This window comes from Mobula hypostoma, chromosome 20 (genome assembly GCF_963921235.1).
Source record: "Mobula hypostoma chromosome 20, sMobHyp1.1, whole genome shotgun sequence".
NCBI lineage: Eukaryota > Metazoa > Chordata > Chondrichthyes > Myliobatiformes > Myliobatidae > Mobula > Mobula hypostoma.
Genome location: NC_086116.1, coordinates 44,542,365 through 44,560,275, shown reverse-complemented (window position 1 = coordinate 44,560,275; position 17,911 = coordinate 44,542,365). Strand labels below are relative to the sequence as shown.

Genomic DNA, 17,911 nt, shown 5'->3' with positions numbered 1-17,911 from the left:
GACACAGTTCAGCACATCACGAATATAAATGGATAACAGCTGTAAACTAGATTGAAATGTTCCTATCCTTAACTAGGATGCCATTTAACCCCCACAGTGCCCAACGGTCCCGAAACACGTCCATGGTGCCCGTTGATACCGCTTGTTCGTTCCCTAAGGAAACAGACAAGTTCCTGGAAGACTGCAGGCAGCTAGCCTGAGCAGAGTTCCTCACTGCCTGTCTCCAGGACTCACGGATAGCTAAAAAGGACGATCCCAGGAGCAAGTTTCCCAGGAAAGCCTCCTCCTCATTGGGAATGAACTTTGAATGTAAATTGGGTCTAGAGTCTGGACCCAGATTACATTCTAGACTCTAGACCATGTTAAGAGGGTGCCAGGTGGGGAGCCATTGTGCATCAGCTGGGGTTAAGTGCCTACGGGCTGAGAGGGTGAGGGCGAATCACATGGGACAGAGAGGTAGCAGCCAGGCGAGTCGGGTATATTGTAGATGCGGAATCTAGAAAATGGGGTGCAGACCCGGCAAGGCTGAGCTACAGCGGACTTGAAAGAGTAATCAGTCAACGGGACTCCGGCGGACCTGAAAGCGCGGAGCCCTTTCAGACTGGGAACGGGTGATGACTCTGCGGACCGCGTAGGGTTAAGTAGGGTAGCAGTCAAACAAGCAGATGGACCAGGACTGGGCTCAGGCAGATAGGAAAGGACGATGGTTCTGCGGGCCATGTAGGTCCAGGCTCCTGACTAGGATACACTAGCGTAAAGCTCATACAGTCAAGGGTGATACAGCGCCACAGTGCAGAAACAAGCTCTTCAGCCCCTCTATTCCATGCCAAGTCGTTACTCTGCCCAGCCCCACTGACCCGTACCTGGGGCCATAGCCCATCCACGTACCTCTCCAAACTTTTTAAAAACAATACAATGGAACCCGCATCCACCACTTCCTCTGGCAACTCGTTTCACATTCCCACCAAAAATAAGACCGATACTGTATTAAAGTAGAAGGAAATCAGGCATAGGAGTAGGGGGATAATTGGGTAGATCTGGAATTTGAAGCAACAAACAATCTGCTGGAGGAATTCGGCAGGCCGAGCAGCATCTGTGGGAGGGAAGGCAGCAATATACCCTCGAGTGTGAATGGGGAACTCAAAGCGGATTGGGGCAATGTGAACAGCCGCTGGGTGATGGGCCAGCGCACTGGGTGGGGTAAAGCACGGACAGGCTGAGAAGGCAAAATGAAGGAAGTTCGAAGCTCGAGGTCAGGGAGGGAGCCGGCGGGAGGGGAGAGTCACAGAGGCGGCAGGTTGACCCGGGTACGTATGTCCAGGTTCGGACTCGGCAGGGTGGGGCTGCAGTGGGTGATAGCTCAACAGGCCTCAAGCGGACCTGTAAGCATTAGCACAGAACTCAGACAGACCAGAAAGGTTGACGGTCTGGCGAACCGTGTAGGATGAAAGCAGAGCGGGACTCAGTAAAGCGGACATCAAGGGATTCACCGGGATTGAGCTCAGGCGGACCGTACAAAGTGATGGACCATGAGCAGGAGCAAATAAAAATGGGACAGTCAAGGAAGGAGGTGCTGGGTCACGAGCCAGCGGACTGAGAAGCGGCCTGAAAGAGGAGAACTCATGGGAGCAGAAAGGATGATGGTTTAGAGAACTGTGTGAGGGTAGATGTCAAGTGGACCTGAATATGATAGACAGGGCTAGAGCTCTTGCGGACCGGAAAGGGTGACTGATGGCTGACTGGACTGTGTAAGGTAAACTATCAGCAGACGTGTACATTTCAAATGGGCAACATAAGAAATAGGAGCAGGAGTAGGCCATCTGGCCCATCGAGCCTGCCCCGCATTCAATAAGATCATGGCTGATCTGACCATAAACTCAGCTCCATCTACCTGCCTTTTCCCCATAACCCTTAATTCCCTTACTAGGTAAAAACATATCTAACTGAATCTTAAATATATTTAGTGATGAAGCCTCAACTGCTTCCCTGGACAGAGAATTCCACAGATTCACCACTCTCTGGGAAAAACAGTTTCTCCTCATCCCTGTCCTAAATCTTCTCCCCTGAATCTTGAGGCAACTCAGACTGGATCGGACAACGTGATGAAGAGCAGGAAAAGGAGCTCATTCGGACTGGGGAAGGTTGGCCTAGCAGAACTTACGCGGAACTGAAAGGAATACACCAGGGTAGAGCTCAAGCTGACCTGGAGGCGAGGATTGTAAACTCTAAAGTGGATGCGGACGCAAAAGGGCCGAGTTGCAGCGGCCCTCGAAGAGGATGGGGCCCTTGCAGACCGGTAAGGGTGATGGCCGAGCGGACCATGTAGGGTGAATCAGCAGGAGGTCTTGTAACATCGCGCAGGGACAATTCGAATTGGGCCGGGCAGTGTGAAGGAGGTGCTGGGTGACGGGCCACCGCAGCAGATGGGGTTGAGATGGCAAAGCGAAGTGAGAGCGAAGCAAATTGAGCAGAGAGTCAGCGGCCGGGAGAGGAGGGTCGTAGAGGCGGCAGGTTGACCTGGAGCCCATCTGCAGACTGGGTGCGGACCCGGCAGGGTGGAGTAGGGCGGATCTGAAAGGGCGACCACTAAGCGGGGCTCCTGCGAACCTGAATAGGATACACCGGGGTGGCCATATTGTGCACCAGAATGAGTGATACCCAGGCGGACCGAGTATCAGAACGCAAGGGCAACTAAAAGGGGTCTGGATAATGTGAAGAGGAGATGGCTAGAAAGGATACTGCAGGCCAAAGGGCCTGTTTCTATGCTGCTTGACACTCCAACTCTGACTCTGTGTCAACCTTGGAAATGTAACAGCAGCAAGTGATACCAATGATCTGTAAGGTATAGATGGCCCGCAGACAGGTAGAAAACATCTACCTTATTCCGTATACTACATGCATTCCATCATAACACCTTCAGTCCTATATTCAGCCTTAGAAATAAATACTTTGATTGCAACGGGAACGTTTGAAACATCCTTTTGCTTTTTGTCATCACCCAATTCTAAACTCAGCCTAATGAGAAATATCAGCGCAGTCAGCATTTGGCCTGGAAGTTGATGTTGCTTTGGTGCCTGCGTTTAATCGATTTGCTCCAAGTTCACCAGCCTTCCTCATCACTCATTGCTCACTGACACTCCATCCCATTGCAAAGACTAATCAAATATAATCCTTCATTTGCTGAAATCCTGCCGCAAGGTATTAACATTACAAATGTGTCGTACATTTGGGCAAAGTTTTATTGCCTTCTCTTTTAATGGAACCATTAATCTGTTCAGCACACAATCAAAGACTTAAATGTAAAAACGTTAAGTCTTCAGATGTCCCATTGAAAGAGATATTAAAGATTAGCTTTATTTCTCATAAATACATTGAAACATACAATGAAATACGTCAATTTTACAGCTGACTGTCACGGTCCCAACCGTTAATTCCCCATTTTTTCCTAATTCCCTTTGACGGCGACACATCTAGTTCTCATCAAGACCTGCAGCATAAAAACCCCGGCTTTGCATCCGCTCATTGCCAGATTGTTGTTTAGCCAATGTGGCAATTAATGTTCCCGGCCACTTAGGATTGTGTATTCTAAGTTTTACTTCAGTACCGAGGTTTATCTGTGTAACTCCGTCTCTGCGTGTCAAGAAAAGTATTGTTTACCACTTGCCTTTCTAAGCTCCGTGTCAAGATAAGTTTTGCCTGCCGCCTGTCTCCTGTTTGCCGCTCAGCGCCAGCAACGCCCTGTGTCAAGATAAGTTCCGCCTGCCTCCTGCTTTCCTGCTCACCCTCCTGTTTGCCGTTCAGCTCCAGCCACTCTCACACCCTCGTCTGCATCCTAACTCAATCTCCGTGCCAGTGTCCTGCGTTTGGGTGCGCCCCGTTCTTTGCAACACTGACAATGTAATAGTGTTATGCTGACCGCCGTGCAGCTGTGCCTCCCCTTCAGTTTGCAGGATCTTGAAACTCAGACCAGATAAATGGTCTCGACCTGGAACCAGCTGTCTATTTCTCTCCACAGATGCCACTTGACCCTGCTTAAGGGTCTCAGCCCAAGACGTCAACTGAACCTTTTCCCATAGATTTTGTCTGGCCTGCTGAGTTCCTCCAGCATTTTGGGCGTGTTGCTATGGATTTCCAGCATTTGCAGGTTTCCTCTCGTTTGCTACTTGACCCACTGAGTTCCTGCGTCAGGTTATTTACTGCCTCGACGGTGCTGAGATTGAATTGGTTGGAGTGAACATCACCTTGGTGTGTCCTGGTCTGACCGCTCTGATGTCACGGTCAAGAAGGCTAAGCAATGTCTCTGCTTCCTCAGGAGGGTAAATAAATTCAGCATGTCCCACCTTTTATTGATGTAGCTTAGAGACCATTCTGGCCAGGCGCATGGCAGCTTGGTACAACAACTGCTCCGCACTTCACAACAAAAATAAATGCAAGTTGTGGACGCAACTCAGTACATGATGGAAACCAGCCTCGCCTCCATGGACTCTGTCTACACTTCTGGATGTCTCAGTAAAGCAGCCAGCATAATCAAAGACCCCACCCACCTCTGACATTCTCTCTTCTTCCCCCCCTCCCATTAATAGAAGAGACAATAGCCTGAAAGCACGTACAGTCAGGGTCAAGGACAGATTCTACCCCACTGTTATCAGACTCTTGTACTCCTGACCTCAAGATCCACCTCATTACGATCTTGCACTTTATCATATACCTGCACTGCATTTTTCCAGTAGCTTTTACACTTTAATCTGCATTGTTCTTGTTTTGCCTTATTCTAGTTCACTGCGCAGTGTAATGATCCGATCTGTGTGAACAAGTCTTTCACTGTACCTCAGTACGTAAGACAAAAATAAACCAATTCCAATTCCTATTTCAATTTAGAACGCAGAACCCACAGCACACAATGTCTGCACCGGCAATGATGCCAAATTAAACTAAATCCCTTCTGCCTGCATGTGATCCCCCTTTCCACTGCACAGTCATGTCTCTGTCAAAAAGCCTCTCAAATGCTACTATTGTACTGGCAAATGTTTAGATTTATCACCCTGTTACTTTCTCCTCCCCCACCCTCTCCATCTGCCTGTTACCCACGAACTCCTCCCAGCGGGTCCCCTACCCACACCGTTCTCTTCAGCCTTCCCAACCTTCCTTATCTGGTCCCATGCACCACCTTCCTCTCCTCTCAGATTCCACCAACCGCAGCCCTATGTCACCTCCACCTCTTGCCTTCCATTCTCCCCTCCTCCATATGCCTATTGCCCCCTCCTTACCTGGATCCACTATCACCTGCTAACTCTTCCTCTGCCTCTTTGCAACCACTTCCAACTGTCCCCAGCCTTGCTGCAACTCCACGGCCAAGAAAGTTCAGCAGTGCCTCAACTTCCTCAGAAAGCTAAAGATATCTGGCATGTCCCCTTTGACCCACACCAATATTTATAAATGATTTTGAAGTTACTGTATTATATCCATCATTAGTTCTGAAGATTAACCTCATACAGTGCTTCAGAATATTATACAAACCCATCATCCTTTGCATATAAGAACTGGTCATTGACTTGAGGAAGCGGGGGCTTGTACGTTAACTGTCTACAGCACATCAACAATGTTGAGCTTGAGTGGGTTGACAGCTTCAAGCTCCTAGGACTGAACATCACCGATACCCTGTCCTGGACCAACTATGTTGATGTCACAGCCAAGAAAGCTCACCAACATCTCTATTTCCTGGGGAAGCTAATGAAATTCAGCATGTCCCGTCAACCCTTATGAATTTTTGTGGATTGCATTCTAAATGGCCTTTTATCGAAAGCACTTTGTTTGGATACATCATGGCCTGATATGGCAACCGCTCTGCATGTGGCCACAAGAGACTGCGGAGAGTTGTGGACACAGCTCAGCACATCACAGGAACCCGTCTCCCCTCCATGAACGCTGACTATACTTCTCGTTGCCTCAGTAAAACACAAGAATAATGAAAGACCCCGCCCACCCCAGATGTTCTCTCTTCTCCCTCCTGTCAGGCAGAAGATATAAAGGCCTGAAAGCACATCTGACCAGGCTTAAGGACAGCGTCTACTCCACTGTTATCAGACTCTTGAATGTACGACAAGATGGATTCTTGGCCTCACAATTTACCTTGCACCTAATTGCCTGCCTGCACTGCCCTTTTTCACTGCATTCTGTTATTGTTTTCTCTTGTACTACACCAATGCACGATGTGATGAAAGTATCTATATGGATGGGAGGCAAAACAAAGCTTTTTCACTGTAAATCCATACATGTGACAATAATAAACCAACTTAGTTTGCTAAAGTTTAATGATTGGACATATAAAACAGTAGAAAAAAACCACAGATCTGCTCTTTCCTCCATTTTTACATTTTGTAGACAGTGCAAACATCAGCCATGGTGCACCAGTTGTGATAGGTGTCCCCACGCCCGATGGAAATGGAATCCAACCTGATAGACCTAATCCAGCTTCTAAACACAAGAGATTCTGCAGATGCTGGAAATCCAGAGCAATACACACAGAATGCAGAAGGATCTCAGTGGGTTAGGCAGGATCTGTGGAGAGGACTAAACAGATGAAATTTTGTGCTGAGATTCTTCATCAGGAATGGAGATTGGCTCTCACCGTGAAAGCTGTCATTAGCCAGTTTGTGACATAATCAACAAAAAAACCGGCCTTGAAATTGTCTCACACAAAGTCGGCAAGACAAAAAACTGATTGTGGACTTCAGGAAGGGGAAGTAAGGAGAAGTTCTCCCAGTCCTCATTGAAGGGTCATCAATGGAAAGGGTGAGCAGCTTCAAGCTTCAAGTTCCTGGGAGTTCACGTCTCAGAGAATCTCTCTTGGGCCCAACACATTGATACAGTCGTGAGGAAGGCATGACAGCGGGTGTATACTTCATTAGGAGTGTGAGAAGGTTTGGTACGTCACCAAAGATTGTGGCGAATTTCAACAGATGCACCCGGGGAGCATTCTGACTGGTTGCATCACCACCTGGTAAGGAGGCTCCAACGCATGGATCGAAAGAAAAGGTGCAGAGTCTGTAGTCTCAGCCAGCTCCTTCATGGGCACTAACCTCCACACTATCGAGTACATCTTCAAAAGGCAATGCCTCAGGAAGGTGCCATCTATCATTAAGAACCCTCACTGTGCAAGGCATGCCCTCTTCTCACAAAGAGGAGGCACACGAGCTGAGGATAGGTACTCAATGTTTTAGGAACAGCTTCTTCCCCTCCACCAAGAGATTTCTGAATGGCCCTTGAACTCACCAGCACCACCTCATCGTTTTGTTCTCTTTTTCCACTATTCATTTATTATATATTCTTAGTTATTGACTTCTATATTTCTTATTGCAACATTTCATACTTTTTATGCCTTGCACTGGACTGCTGCCACAATGCAATACATTCCACATGTTTGTCAGTGATAATCAACCTGATTCTGATTCCGATTCTGTTTTCTTGGCAAACAGGCAACATTCTCATAAATTTTCCCTGTCTTTGTAACACAGAAGAAATATGAAGTAGCTGCCTGTTGCCAGTTTAATACAGATAAAAGATTTGTTGGCCACCACTGGAGTACCATGGGTGCCTAAGGGACAGGATTTCAGTCTGCCTGATTGATTTGTCTTTCTGCAGAAATGGAGAACAATCTCCCTTGATTTGATTTTTCTCTCAGCATTCTTTGATACTCTTGTTTATTTTTGATGTGAAATGAAACTGCCTCCATGGCTAATCTTTCCCAGAAAACAACACAGGTCCTGTCCAGCTACACCTCTGTTTCCACATTTTTAAAATTCAAAGTTCGAAGTAAATTTGTTATCAAAGAACAGACATTTCACTATTTTCTACCCAGAGATCCATTTCCTTGTGGGCATTTACAGTAGATAAAAAAGACAAACAACCAACATGCAAAAGACGACAAACTGTACAAATACAAAAAGAAAAACAAAGCATAATAATAAATAAATAGGTAGGTAGATAAATAAATTATATATATATATTGAGAGCATGAATTGTAGAATCCTTGAAAGTGAGCCCATGGGTTATGGGACACCGGTGTTGAGATGAGTAAAGTAAACCATGCTGGTTCTGGAGTCTGATAGTTGAAGGGCCATAACTTTTCCTGAACCTGGTGGTGTGGGACCGAAAGCTCATCTACCTCCTGTCCAATGGTAGGAGTAAGAAGAGAACATGGACTGGATGGTGAGGGCCCCTGATGATGGATGCTGCTTTCTTGTGACAGTGCTTCAATAATGGGGACAACTATTCCTGTGATGGACTGAGCCACATCCATTACTTAAACATTAAATTTATTCTTAACCCAAAATAGAAAATGCTGGAAACACTCAGCAAGCCAGACTGCATCTGTAGAAAATATAATGTAAAGCCACACCATCCGCACTTGCATCAAGAACTGTGAGTTGAAAATGAAAGGTTCATTGTTTATTTATTTACATTGTTCAGTAAAGTTCAGTTGCATGTCCTGCATGCTGGCATCCTGGTGTGCTCTGCCCTATCCCTCAATAGCGAATACCATGTGGCATCAGAATTGGTTGATTTTCGATGAATTGGTGCTACAGACCAGGTGAGATCCCCAACAAGAAAGAATTGACAGCAAAACTGTTCTTGTTCGCACATATCTATGAAAAATATCCAGAAGACATCAACCTAAATTGCCAATGCTAATTTGCTAACTGTATGAGGCATGAGCTAAGAAAAGCCCAGGGGTTGCTAGGCAATGCCATCGATCTACGCCCAAAAGTGGATACGTTGTAATAATCTGTGGGTCAGTAGCCTGCAGAAGTGCACAGAGACACAGATACAGCAGAGAAGTCAATCAAACTCTCACGGAGAGAAAAGAAGACTTTAGTAGCCCAAATAAATAAAATAATAAATAAGCAAACAATCAGGTAAATGGAGCAAGTACCCTGCAGTACACAGATCTACTTACCTTATAAAGCCCCCTAAGACATTTGATTTCTCTAAACCTGGGGACTTTGAGAGATGGATCAAATACTTTGGGAGGTTTAGGGTTGCAAGTAATCTCGCTCGGGCTTCAGGGGAGCATCAAGTAACTACACTGATATACTGCCTGGGTGACAAAGCAAATGACATCAGGGTGGATTAGGACTGACAGAAGCTCAGAAAAAAAAGGAGTACAAAACAGTGCAGGACAAATTCAAAGAATATTTCAGAGGAAGGCAGAATGTTTCTATGAGAGGGTAAAGTTCAACTCCTGAAAAGAGAAGCCAGATGAAAAGTGTAAGTGAATTCATCTCAGCGTTGTATGTCCCGTCTGACAACTGCACATAAGGAATTCTGAGGAATGAGCGCAGTACAGACAGGATTGTTGTTGGGCTACTAGACACGTAATTGTCAGAGAGACTTCAGTTGCGGGCAAATCTCACACGGGAGAGAGCTATTCCAATGGTCAGGCAGAGTGAGAATGTTCATTAGCAACGGCAGAACTCGGGCATGAAAACTACGCCGAGTAAAGCTAGAAGCTGTACAAAAAGAAGGGTACACACAATGTACAGTCAGAAAGACTACAGAAAGAGGTGACAGGAGAGCTCAGCTCAAACAAAACAGACAAGCGAAACAAAGAGCAGGTAAAATGTCCAACTGCAGGAAATGCGGCAAGTCTCTACATCAAAGAGCTCTGTCCGGCAAAAGAAGTGAAACGCACCAATGCAATAGAGTTGGCCATTATAAAAGCCAGTGTCACTCAAAAACAGTCAGTAGGTCAAAGAAGACCATGATTCAGATGAAGAGAGAACTTTCCTTGTGGCTCTAGATTGAACTGACTCCAATGGAACGGTATCACACCCAAATTGAAAAGGAGATGCTGGCTCTCATGTGACCTTGTGAACACTTCAGCTGCTACTTGACAGACCCTAAATTCCTACTTGAAACTGACCACAAACCACTTGTCAGCCTCCTCAGCTCAAAGCACTGGGATAACTTACCTCCACATCTGCAAAGATTCAGAATGAGACTTTTGTGATACTGTTATGATATTGAACATGTCCCCGGCAAATCTTTCACATCACCCAACACACTGTTGAGGGTGCCATGCAAAAGTGAGTGGCTGGAAGCTGACTCCATCCTCATGGAAGATACCAACATCTACTTAGCTCAGGTACGTGAAAGCCTTCCTGCATGACAGAGCAAACTGGATGAAATTCATGCTGAGTTGAAAAAAGGAACAAATCTACAACAGGGTCATGCAATACTGTGAGCATAGATGGTGAGTTGTTCCAAAAGGAGCTCACGAATTCACACCTTGCTGGCTTGAAAGAGACACACTCACCATTCCTGATGGTTTGCTGCTAAAATGCTCCAGACTCGTCATTCCTGCTTCTTTGCATACCAAAATCATCAGTTAAATCCACCACGGACACCAAGGCATCACAAAATGTCACCTACGAGCAAGGCAATCTGTGTGGTGGCCTCGTCTGAGCTTACAGCTGGGAGTTTATGTAAGGCAATGCAAAGCATACAGAAAACTGCAGAAAAATCAAACCAAACCTCTCTATCCCACAGAATTCCCCGACTTTCCATGGCAAATTGCAGGCACAGACATTTGAACTGAAAACAGACAAACTCCTTCTCACGCAAACACGAGGAAATCTGCAGATGCTGGAATTTCAAGCAACACACATAAAAATTGCTGGTGAACGCAGCAGGCCAGGCAGCATCTCTCTAGGAAGAGGTACAGTCGACGTTTCGGGCTGAGACCCTTCATCAGGACTAACTGAAAGAAAAGCTAGTAAGAGATTTGAAAGTGGGAGGGGCAGGGGGAGATCCTACGCTCTGTCCGCCAGAGAAAGCAGGATCTCCCAGTGGCCACACATTTTAATTCCACGTCCCATTCCCATTCTGATTTGTCTATCCATGGCCTCCTCTACTGTAAAGATGAAGCCACACTCATGTTGGAGGAACAATACTTTATATTCTGTCTGGGTAGCCTCCAACCTGATGGCATGAACACTGACTTCTCAAACTTCCGCTAATGCCCCACCTCCCCCTCATACCCCATCTGTTATTTATTTATTTATATACACACGTTCTTTTTCTCTCTCTTTCCTTTTTCTCCCTCTGTCCCTCTCACTATGCCCCCTGCCCATCCTCTCGGTTCCCCCTCCCCCTTTCTTTCTCCCTCGGCCTCCTGTCCCATGATCCTCTCATATCCCTTTTGCCAATCACCTGTCCAGCTCTTGGCTCCATCCCTCCCCCTCCTGTCTTCCCCTATCATTTTGGATCTCCCCCACCTCCTCACACTTCCGAATCTCTTACTAGCTCTTCCTTCAGTTAGTCCTGACGAAGGGTCTCGGCCCAAAACGTCGACTGTACCTCTTCCTCGAGATGCTGCCTGGCCTGCTGCGTTCACCAGCAACTTTGATGTGTGTTGCTTGAAATACCTCCTCACTGTGGATTACTACTCACGGAATGTTGAGGTGTCCAGACTGTCTTCTGCATCCTCAGCATCAGACAGCACCTGAAAGCTGTATTCACTCAGCATGGAATACCAGAGACACTTGTGAAAGACAACGGTCCACAATTCAGCTGCTCAGAATCCAAAGCCGTTGCTAGGGACTATGAGTTCAAGCACCAGACAAGCAGTCCACAGGACCACAGGCACATGGAGAAGCAGAAAGAGCAGTGCAGACTGTTAAGAGTCTCCTACTGAGGGCAAAGGACGCCTACAAAGCATTGCTCGCCTATCTCTCCACACCTCTGTGAATGGCTACAGAGATGTCAATGAGCTGGCCGCTGAGAACAAGCCTGCCCGTCCTTCCTTCCCTCCTCCAACCTCACTTGGACAAAGCCAGAAATTTTGAGGCAACCCAGCGTGAGAAAACACAGAGCCTGCACGATCTCAGTCGCAGATCAAAATCTTTGCCGCCACACTGGAGTGGTGAAGCTGTCTGGGTTTCAGCCCAATCCACCAAAGGAACAATAGTCTGACAGCACGCACCACGATCATTTGTGATCGGAACATCACGAGGTGAAATCAGGTGCAACGGGCGTGCGCCCGTGCACCTTCGAAGTCACTAAAGGTAGAGAACGAAACAGAATGGCCTGATCCTTGTGACAAGGATCACTCACCTGAACTGGGACGCACCTGTTCAGCAATCTCCATCCACTCCAGCACCTCCAGGAACCTCTACCAGATCGGGTCACTTATCTGTCCCGCCACAAAGATATACTCCATAGCCTAATAGCTTAGGGCGTGACTAAAGAGGCAAAATAATCCCCTCACTTTGTCAGAGTGTTCAGATAGTCTACCCTGACCTCCATTAGGTTTGGTGTTTTTTTTAAAAGAGTTCTTACATTGAAAACATTTCACAAAATGAGACTGTTGTTAAAAAAGAAACTGAAGATAAAACAAGGAGAAAAACAGAGAGAAAGGTCATTAAAAATGAAGAGAAAGAGAAAGATAATGGCTATTCTTTATTATACAAAGAGAGCGAGAGACCATTAAAAAATAGAAAGACAATTATAATGTTGGCAATTCTTTTTTATATAATGGAAGGAGCATAAGTTATGTGCTATATGTAGAGCGAACTGAACCGTTCAATTTCAATGACTGCAATTTCAATGCAGCTCTATGGACAAGAAGTTCATGCCTAGTTTTTCTTTTTTTCAAGAAGTGGAGATGTTGCGGTAGTTCATATCGTTATTCCTATGCACTCAGTTAGCCACTCCAACATTGTACAAGCAGGTTTATCAGTAACGTTCAGTTGAGTATCCTGCATCTGGTATCCTGGTGTGCTCTGCACCACCCCTCAATAATGAGCACAACAGCTCTCACTTGCTAAGATCATATGTTCTGTATGGATTTCTGTAAAAAAAAACCTTTGCACCCATTTCTTACAATGATTACAAGGATGCAATGAAAAAAAATCTATTATTCATTTCAGTCTGGCTGAATTCCACCGTGAAAAATAGTTTAATAAAGCAATTCATTCAGGCTTTATTACATTTCCAGTTGTGAATTAAACATTAAACACAATGTGTTAAAATTCTCTTATCAATGTTATTTGAGGCATAGATCAAGTGGACAGCCAGGGACTTTATTACAAGGCAGAAATGCCTAATACAAGGGGGCATTTTAAGATGATTGAAGTTAGGTATGGGAGGGATGTCAGATGAAAGAGAAATGGACAGCTATATAGACTATGCGGGAAGGAAAGATTAGAATTATCTTGGAATCAGAATAAGACTCAGGTTTAATATTACTGACATACATTGTGAAATTTGTTGTTTTGAAGCAGATGTCTGAGAGCCTGTGGCCAAGGACTGGAGACCTGGAGATCCACCTGTTCTTGGTTGGTGTGGATGCCTGTCAGTGTGTATGGGGGGCGGGGGGTGGGGGGGCGGTTTCACTGATGTTGTCTCATTCTGTTGTGCTGTTGTTGCTGCTTGTGTTGTTCTGTGTTGTGTTATGTTGTTGTGTTGGATATTGTTTGTCGCTGGAATGCAGTACGCGGTGAGACATATAGGCTACCACCAGCACACCCTTGAGTACGCTGGTGTGTTGATGCAAACAACACACTTCACTCTATGTTTCGAAGCATGTGTGATAAACAGATCTGGATCTGAATAGGATCCAGGGAGAGGTAACTGATTGGATTCAGAATTGGCTTGATGGTAGGAAGCAGAGGGTGATGGCAGAAGATTGTTTCCCAGACAAGAGGCACAGGGCTAGTGGTGTTCCCTAGGACAGGACCATACAAATGTATGGTGATGCACTTGGGTAGAAGGAATAACAACATAGACTATTTTGTAAACAGAAAGAAAATTCAGAAATGAGGTGCAAAGGGAATTGGGAGTCCTCGTGCAGGATTTCCTAAAGGTTAACTTGCAAGTTGAGTCTGTGGTAAGGAAGGCAAATGTAATGTTAGCATTCATTTCGAGAGGACTAGAATGTAAAAGCAAGGATATAATGCTGAGGCTTCATAAGGCATTGGTCAGACCGAACTTGGAGTACTGTGGGCAGTTTTGGTCTCCTTATCTGCGAAGCAATGTGCTGGCATTGGAAGGGGTCCAGAAGAGGCACATAAGAATGAATCCAGGAATGAAAGGGTTAATGTACGAAGAGCGTTTGATGGCACTGGCCTGTACTTGCAGGTGTTAAGAAAAATAAGGAGGAATATCTCTGAAACCTACTGAATATTAAAAGGCCTAGATAGAGTGGACATGGAAAGGATGTTTCCTATAGTTGGAAGATTCTAGGACCAGAGGGCACTGCCTCAGAATAGAAGGACACCCCTTTAGAAAAAATGAAAATGAATTTCGTTAGCCAGAGGGTGGTGATTTCTTGGAATTCATTGCCACAGACAGCTGTGATGGCCAAGGCATTTGGTATACTTAAAGAGATTGATGGGTTCTTCATTAATAAAGGTGTCAAAGGTTATGGGACAAAGGCAGGGGACTGGGATTGAGAGGGATAATACATCGGCCATGTTGGAATGGTGGAGCAAACTCAATGGGCTGAATGGCCTAATTCTGCTCCTGTGTGTTATCGCCTTTTGGCTCAGTGCTAGGCCCTTTGCTATTTGTCACCTATATCAACGATTTGGATGAGAACATAATAGGCTTGGGTAATAAGTTTGCAGATGACATTGAAATAGGTGATGCTGTAGACAGTGAAAATGATACAAGCTGCAAGATGTAAGTACATGGTGCTGCATTTTGGGAAGACAAATGAAGGCAGAAGTCTCACAGTGCTGGGGAGTGTTGTACAACAGAGGGATCTAGGAGTACCGGTACTTCCTTTCATGAAAGTAGTTCCGCTGGTAGGCAAGGTGGTGAAGAAGGCTTTTAAAATCCTGACCTTCGTCAGTCAGGGCACTGAATAGGAAAGTTGGGACGTAATATTGCAGTTGTACAAGATATTGGTGAGGCCGCATTTGGAGTATCGTGTTTAGTTTTGGTTATCTTGCTGTAGGAAAGAGTGCAGAGGAGAGTTATAAGGACTCAAGGGACTGTGTTACAGTAGGGTTGAGCAGGTTAGGAGTTTTTTTCCACTGAAGTATTGGAGAATGAAGGGTGATCTTGTGGAGTTGCATAATATCTTGAGGGGCTTAGATAGGGTCAATGCACACAATCTTTTTTTTCCTAAGGTTGGAGCATCAAAAACTAGAGAGCACTGGTATAATGTGAGAGAAGTGATTTAATCGGAACCCAAGGGCCAGCTTTTTCACCCAAAGGGTAGCCACTACAGTTACAGTCACACTTGAGACTGAGGCAGGTACAGTACATTAACAACATTTAACAGGATAGGTTCAAAGTTCAAAGTAACTTTATTACCAAAGTATGTATACTATATATATCCTTGAGGTTAATCTTCTTGTAGGCAGCCAAAAACAAAGAAACACTAGAGGATTCACAGAAAAGAGCCCACACCACAAAGACAGTCATACATCCAATGTGCCACAAAGGAAGAACACATTGTGCAAGCAATTGAAAAATAAACATCAGTCCACGGAATATGAACCACAGAGTCCCTGAAAGTATGCCCACAGCCATGGAGCCAGTTCAGTGCTGCATCTGGTCCAGGAGCCCAGTGGTTACAGGCCACATTCATGGAGCCAGGTTTGGTGTAGAGGCGAATGCCGATGGCTGCAGGCTACAGCTGCAGAGTCAGTTCAGCGCTGAGGCAAATGAAGCCTCATAGGGTAGCTAGCTGAACACTGGTTCTTCATTCGCCCTCGGCCTCGACGCCTTAACCTTTCTGATCTGGCTCAGTATTTAAATCAGACAAACATCGGTTCATGATCTGCCCTTAGGCCTGGGTCCCAGCACTTCAATCCGGCCTGCAGTTTCAGTCCAGACCCATGTTCACAGCCGTACCTGCATTCTCAGAGTCAGTTCATTGAATCCCTCAGGATACCACAAAAACACCAGGTCACATAGACGCTCAAAACCACACCTCCCAATGGGAAATTTATATGGCCAGGAAAGGTTTAGGGAGATGTGGGCCAAAGATGGCCAAATGGGACCAGCTTAGATAGGTACCTTGGTTGGCATGGACCAGTTGGGTGAAGGAACCACTCCCATGACATATGACTCCATGACTCTAAACTCTTCTGCCTTCCAGCCAGTCACAGAGCTTTGCTTTGCCATTCCCCCTTTGAGGCAGGTACATTAAGAACATCTGAAGGACACTAGGGCAGGTACATGAATAGGAAAGGATTACAGTGATATGGGTCAAAGATGGCCAAATGGGACCAGCTTAGATGAGTAGCTTTGTTGGAATGGACCAATTGGGTCGAAGGGCCTGTCTCCGTGACTCTAAACTCTTCTGCCTTCCAGCCAATCACAGAGCTGTGCTTTACCCCTCTCCCTTTTCTCCACACCTGGAGACTTGATTCACCCGTAACCTGTTCCAGTTGTGATGATAGGGCATCGAGCAGAAACATCAACCCTTTCCCCCCTCCCCCCACAAAGGTTCTGCTCATCTTGCTAATTATTCCCAACACTTTCCATTTCACTGCAGATCCCAACATCTACAGTACTTTGCTTTTCAATCAAGCGGTTCGTTGTATTTATGTAATTGTCTGAGCTTAAACCGTTCATTATCACCAATCTCTAACAACACTGTCAGGTGCTTCTCTGTGTTTGGGTTTTAAATACGAGGCTACTTCTCTGTCAATTAAAAACCAGAATGCTGCAAATACAGAAAATCTGAAATTGTTTCTTAATATCATCACACGTTAATCTTATCAAATACCCTGAAATTCTTCAAGCCCACTGTTTAGCCAATCAAGCTCACAGAGCAACAAAATCCCTCACTAATCCCCAAACATACAGTATGCTTTGACCTCCACAGAGCATTAACTTATTCTCCCAGGCTAAACCTGTCAGCAATATATTAAAAGCTGAGCAATAGATTAACATATTGAAGAGGACAAATGAAAGTAATGAGGTATTAATGTTGTAATACCATTACCAACCTCATAGAAATTTCAATAAACACTTGTAAGAAATCAGCAAAGGTTAAGGAGGTTTGGCATGTCACTGAACACTTGACAAATTTCTACCAATGTACTGTTGAAAGTATTCTGACTGGTTGCATCATGGTCTGGTATGGCCACTCGAATGTGTAGCAATACATAAATCTGCAGAGTGCAGTGAACTCAGCCCAACACAAAACAGGTATCGTACATCCCTCCCCATCAGGAGCCGCTGCGTCACGAAGGCAACCTCCATCGTCAATGATCTCCACATTCCAGACCATGCCATCTTCTCGGATCATTCCACCCACCCTGTTTATGGACTGTTTGCAGTGCAGCAAGTACAGCATAGGCTGTATGTGGTATCCACACCAGAAACATCAGACTAAAAACAGCTATTTTCCCCATGCAGTAAGGCTAGTCAACACCTCCACCCACTAACCCACTCCCCTACCATTATTTCATCATTTCACGTCAGTTCACTTTATATACAGGCACTCCTGTACCTAGTGTCACTTTATGTAAATACAATCAAACTATGTATATAAGCTACCTTATGTATTTAAGTTTATTGCGTTTTTTTAATATTGTTTTGTTTACCTTATTACATTTTTTGTGCTGTATTGGATCTGGGGTAACAGTTATTTCATTCTCCTTCACAATTGTACTGGAAAATAAACAATCTTGAATCTTCGTAATGCAATAATTGCACGCCTAAGAAATCTCAAATTATAGAAAATCGCATTATAAAATGCAGGTGCTATTGTGTCAACAGAGAAAAGGGGGCAAGGGGGCAAGGGGGCTGCAGAGTTTCAGACTCACTAAAACAAAGTTATTAGTTGTCAGGGAAATCCTGAAGGATGTGCATTCAAGATTTAAGATTCAAAATTCAAGTTTATTTATTGTACATGAGTGTAAAGGACAATAAAATGATTGTTAATCCA

The 17,911-nt window shown here is 45.2% G+C and overlaps 1 protein-coding gene across 2 annotated transcripts in view; it reads right to left on the bottom strand.

Moving 5' to 3' along the window:
• Window positions 1–17,911, bottom strand: part of camk1da (calcium/calmodulin-dependent protein kinase 1Da) — a 314,363-nt gene that overhangs the window by 220,099 nt on the left and 76,353 nt on the right. The window lies entirely within an intron of this gene.